We start from the raw sequence: 6,000 nt of genomic DNA on the forward strand, positions 1-6,000 counted from the left end.
GGGAAGGCACTGGGAAGGTCACTAATCTTGCAGGGTGCTGGGAAGGCTATTAAAGGTCCTCCCCTTCCAGACAACTGGGACAAGCAATGGGCCTAGCATGAGGGTTTGCTAATAGCTGGCAAATGCAAGGGCCAGCCAACCCCTCAGGTTTTGAGTGGGGTTGTACAGTTCCGAGGAAACCCTCAGTGGTGAAGGAGAGCTCAGCCCAAGCGTCTGTCCTGGGGGCGAGCACATAGGAGCAGGGGCATTTTTAGTCAGAACCAAGCAGAGCATTTGAGGTTCTTCCCTCTCAAACCTGCTTCTCTGCATGTGCTGGCTGTGGCGGAGGACTGTACCCAGCCATTCATGTCCTCACTGCCTCCAGCACAGTCAGGGAACGTGAATACAAGAACAAATAATTCAGGCCTTTTAAGCAGGAAAGGTACTCATTGAAAATGTAGCACATAGTTCACAGAAACACTGGGAGACGAAGGGAGACGAAAGAACCAGGCTTATAAAACAGGCAGGAACAAAAGAGCTGGATAATGTCAGGTTTTTTACTAAAATGAAGCCAAGCAGCAATCCAGTGAGAACCCCGTTATTGCAGGTAAACCCAGGGCACCAGACGGCATGGCCACTGCTGGCATCAGACACGGGCATCCCCCGGCCCTCTGCTGTGCTATTTCTGGAGCCTGAAAGTCGTAGCAATGTGTGCAGCCTCGAGAATGGGTGCCCTGCCGTCCCTGCTTCTCTGAGTCACGGCTCTTGAGTCAGTCTGGGGCCTCTGCCTCCCTGGGCTCCCTGAGGAGCGCTTGCTAATGTGTTCTCCAGATGAGGAACAGATGAAGTTCACAGAGCCAAACAGAACAATAAACCACTGCAACCCAGAACCAACGTTAAACAGAGATCACTCAGTCCTGTCCATTCTACACTCTGAATACCATGCAGACCTGTCCACTCCCCACTCCTGCCACCACCACTCCAGTCCAGGCCACCATCGTCATCTCAGACAAAGCACGACCAAAGCCTTTTTGCTGGCCTCCCGCCACCAGCTGTCTTCCACACTGCAGAAGGCTGCTGTTTCTAAAGCACAAATCTGATTGGGTCACTCCTGCTTAAAACCTTCCAAAGTCTTTCTGTTGCCTTTGAAATGCATTCTAATCTTGTTAAAATGGATCACAGTCGGCCACATCTGTCCCTGCCTCTGTCCAGTCTCATCCCTGCTAATGGTGCCTGTGAAGTGTGCACAAATGATAACTTTTGGAAAGGGTTGTAGAATTATCTAGTCCAGCATTTCCAGCATCTACTCCAGATGTCAGTCCTTGGATTAGATGAAGTGGAAATACCTGGGAAATCAGGAGAAAAATACAGATTTGGGAGCCATATGCCAGGTCTACTAGATCGGAAGTTAGGGACTGGGCGTTAGGGTTCCATATTTCTGAAAAGCCAGCCAGTGGTTCTGAGCACCGGCCGAATGGCGGGGAGTGGCGGGGGCACTAATGTGACCCATGCCCCTCATTTTACATGTGTGGGAGCCCAGGCACAGAGAGGCTGAATACCAGCATGTATGAGTCAGGTTTGGAGTTGTGATGAAGCAAAACTTGGAATAAAGTTAATGTGATGCCTTTAGCGCTCAGCACCATATATATCATTATTGTGCCACTCGGCAATTAGGCATAAATAGTGGGTAGGTTATTCAGAGGGAGGACTATTATTACAGTTACGGAAACCGAGTGCTGCAGGGGGTCAACAGGAGAGGGAGGGAAGCAGCCATTGGGTGCTGCTCTGTGGCCCCACAGAGGGACCCCAGCTGTGTCACCTGGGCCCTGGCAGATCTGATGGCAGATGGGTCTGCCCAAGGATGTGGAGGCAGGTGGGCACTGGGTTGCTGGGAGGTGAATCCAGGCATAGCCCTGAGATCAGGCCACACAGCACGGGGGCCCCTTCTTCCCGTGAGAGACTCTGTTGCTTTATCAACATAACACTTACCTTGCAAGGTGTCTTAAGTGTGAATCACCGCAATGCTTGGAGCGTCCCTGAGGTAAAGCTTTACACATAATAGGCATTTGCCGGCAGCGGTAGGAGACGCTGTTGGCCACCATTCCATCAAGGCTGCTTGTCCACACGGTGGTACACACCTGCTTCCTATTTCTATGACCAGCCCAGCAAAAGCGTCCAGCCTTCCCAGCTGGCCCAGGCTCTCCTTCAAGTACCGCTGTCCCCATGACAGTCAGCACCGGGTCTGTGTTTACCATGAAGCCCCATAACTCTCCGCTCTACTGTGAGACACCCCAAATCCTTGTCAGTGTGATCGCTGTCCTGTTTCATTAAAGCTCTTATTCGTAGAAAGGCTGCTAAGTACCTGGTAGAACATGGAAGCTAATTATCATCTTAATTAGAAAAGATGACCTGGTAAATAAAATGTGTAATCTAATTATCAAGGTAAGCCCCATAAAGGTTAATGAGAAATCGAAGCCCATAACCAAAGGTTTGGAAGCAATGGGAGCCATTTCTAATAGAGGAGGAGGTGGCTGGTGGATCTAGAATTTTCTTTGACATTTGTTCATTTCATTAAGCATTCCTGACAGGCTTTGTGCTTTTCTACTGAGTTGGGGCTGCTCATCCTCTGAGGACATCTGTAGTTTTTCCCACATGGCGAGAGTCCCAGGAACGAACTCTCCTGGCTTTGGAGTCCCTCTTTCCAGAAACATGGGGCACCTTCTCTCCCCTTGGCGTGTCTCTCCTCTCCCGCCACCTCGAGCGCCCACCGTCCTGCAGGACCCCATGGCTTTCCTTAGGACCCCCTCTGCAGGAAACAGGCTTTCTGCTCCCCTCAGACTCTGCAGCAAGCAATCCCTCTTTACAGCTTAACTGAAACTTGGCTTTTTCCCAAAAAATGTGGCCTCCACTGCAGGCTTCTCACTTAGGAATTGCTATTTCTCCCACGAGCCAGAAATGCCACAAGCTGGGACAACACCCTGCACGCGTCCTGATGCAGTTCTCCCCTCTGCTCGCGGAAGGCCCTGCCTCTCTGGGCCGGGGGCCTCCCCTCCTTACCCCCGTCTCGCCCCATGACAGCCCGCCTCACGGCCCTGCCACCCCCAGTCCTGCGGCAGCCCTGGGCGGCTCCGCCATCTGTGTCTCGCGGACCACGCTCCGAGCCCCGGCCTGCCGACTGCAGCACCTCCCGGCCGTGGCCTGAGTACAGGCATCAGCCTGAACTGCACCCCTGCAAAGACTTCAAAGCCAAAGGCCTCCCTCTCTGGCTTGGACCGTCTCCCTCCCGCCTCATCTCCGGCATTGTGGGGCTCCCCTGCTCCCTGTGCCCGCCACCCCACCAGCCTCCATGCCTTTTCATCCTCCTCTGTCTAGCATGGAGTCCGTGGTTTAGCATTTGAACTACTCTGTTGTCAATGCTTTATTCTCTTGCCCTCCTCGAACCTGCAGTCAGCACCTTACCAGTTATTTCCTCCCCCCATCCTCCCTTGCCCCCCCAACCCGCCACACCGCCCCTCGGGCATACACACCCCTCAGCCCTCGCTCGCAATTCTTTCCTGCCTCCCGTCTTTGCCACGGCTCACTGTGGACAGAGCATGTCTCCCTGCCCTACTGCAGTGGAGATTGAGATGGACACCTGACTTATTTTGGACAGTGGAATGTGGGCAGAAGTGACAACGTGCCCTCCTAGGGCCTCGCGTGCCTCTGGCCTTCTGCCTTCAGCCCCCACCAACACCACGAGAATGCGCTTGGGCTAGTTCTCCGGTCCAGGGAGGACGGAAGGCCCCTGGAGCAGACCAGATGCACAGCCCTGCAACTCGACGGGGAGCAACCTGCAGACATGGGAGTCCAGCCCGTGGGCCACCGAGGGATGGGCGGTGTACCAGCGCAGCGATTCTTGGCTGGGCAGCCTCCTCTCTCTCAGTCTCCCCCTTCCTCCTGGGTCTTTGCCATCAATATTTAAATGTGTTCACGTCCCTCCCATCTCAACCTCCCCTGTGCCCTCTTCTAGCCAGGGCCCATCTCTTCTCAAACAGGAGTCTCAGAGGAGGCGTTTCTCCTCGTCTCCAGGACCTACCTCTCACTCTGCTTCATGTTTCCATAGTCTGGCTTTGATCCCATTACCTGAAGCTACTCCAGCCATAGTCACCGTATTTTTCAGCAACTGTTTACTGAGCAGCTGCTCTGTGCTCTGTACACTGGAGACATGGACATGAAAAGGCGCCTACGAGCTCTGTCAGCTTCAGGGAACCCCTGGCCTGGGGCACACAGACAGGTAACCAGACCATTACAACCCACTGTGATGGGCACCCTGCAGGGATATAAAGAGGGCATGTTGGAGGGCACAAAACCCAGAGCTGGAGGTCACTGAAGTCCTCTTGGAGGAGGTGACATCGCATTTGAGAAATAAGATTGGGAGAACGTAGCCAGGCAAAGAAGGGTAGAATGTCCCATCTAATCACTGCCTCGCTTAAAGCCTTCAAAAGCTCCCCTTCGTATCTGTGCAACTGCTGGAGGGCAAGTTCCCGGTCATCATTTCATGCCCGCTAGGCTCCTAATAGGAATTCAATAAATATTTGGTAATACAAATATCCACAGGTGAAACGTGATCAGCACAAAGCAGAATGCTGTTTGCTGAACTCCCTGGAGTATTTTGATTAACTGTTGACTGTTAAAAACAAAACTAACATTTGTGCACTGTCTAGTTTAATGCTGGTTGTATGTTTGGTACTTAATAAATGCTTGGTGAATACATGTAGCATTTGGTAATTTAAGGAACTTACTGTATCTTGTAATCCTCACAATGTATCACTGAAAAACATTGAATTTCTTAGTTTAAATAAATTTCCCAAGATCACTCAGCTAATAAGTAGTGAAGTCACAGTTGGATCTTGGGGCTTCTGGTGGCAAAATCTACCCTCTTCCCATGAAGCGCACAGAGCCCAGCCACGTGTGAATTGCAGCCTGGAGAGGCATTCCACGGGTGGAACTCCCGCCGGCTGCGGCCAATCAGCAGCATTCAGATAGACCGAGAAGGAATTCTTGGTGAAAGGACCAGCCTGAATTCAGGAATGAAAAGGAGGACAGCCTGCTTCTTTCGTGGGACAGCCCAGAGATGGGTCCGCTTTAAGCAGAGAAGCACCATATCCAAGGATCAAATGGAGCTCAGAGAGCTCTGAGTGGCCCCTCTGTCACTCTGATAATGGAGCATCAAACAGGTACTAGTGACAGGCATTCGGGGCAAAAAGGAGCCATGATAACTAGCACAAGCACCCTTGTCAAGTTGTTGCACCACAAGCATCTCTACGCTCCACTCTACAAGCCTCCATAAGACCTCGGTGTTCATTTATGATGAGTGTGGGTGAGCCCCAGAGTAGGTGCCCTGGTAGGACCAGCAGAAAATGCCTATTTCCTGGACAAAGCTGTGTGACTCTCCAGAATGGACTGGAATTCAGAAGGCCTTGAATAAACTTGAGTGTAAAGTTATAAGCTTCCCCGCTTGCAAGCCCTTCACTAGGTCTGAAGTTTCGGTTTTGCAAGATGAATGAGTGCTAGAGCTCTCCGGCACGACTTAGAGCCTGTGCACAACAATACCGTATGTGGACTCAAAATTCTGTTGAGAGGGTAGATGCCATGTTCAGTGTAATTAACACACACACACACACACACATACACACACACACACAAATAAGCCATGAAGAAGCACAACGAGACCTTTGGAGCTGATGGAATTACCTTGATTGTGGGGATGGTTTCACAGGTATATATGTCCAAACTCATTATACATATTAAATATGTGCAGTGTTTCTGCATATCATCATACCTCAATAAAACTGTTTTTAAGCAAATTAAGAGAAGCATCTGAGATGAAACTAGATAATGCAGCTTCATTATGTAAAGACCAAGAAGGAGGTGGAGCCAAAAACAGAGACACCCATGAGACGCCGGTGCTGCCTGCAGCCCAGCCAACCCCGCAAGGCTGGGAACACAGGGTGTGAGGTGGGGGGGCCGTCTGAATGAGCA

Source organism: Manis pentadactyla, chromosome 13 (genome assembly GCF_030020395.1).
Source record: "Manis pentadactyla isolate mManPen7 chromosome 13, mManPen7.hap1, whole genome shotgun sequence".
Taxonomy (NCBI): Eukaryota; Metazoa; Chordata; class Mammalia; order Pholidota; family Manidae; genus Manis; species Manis pentadactyla.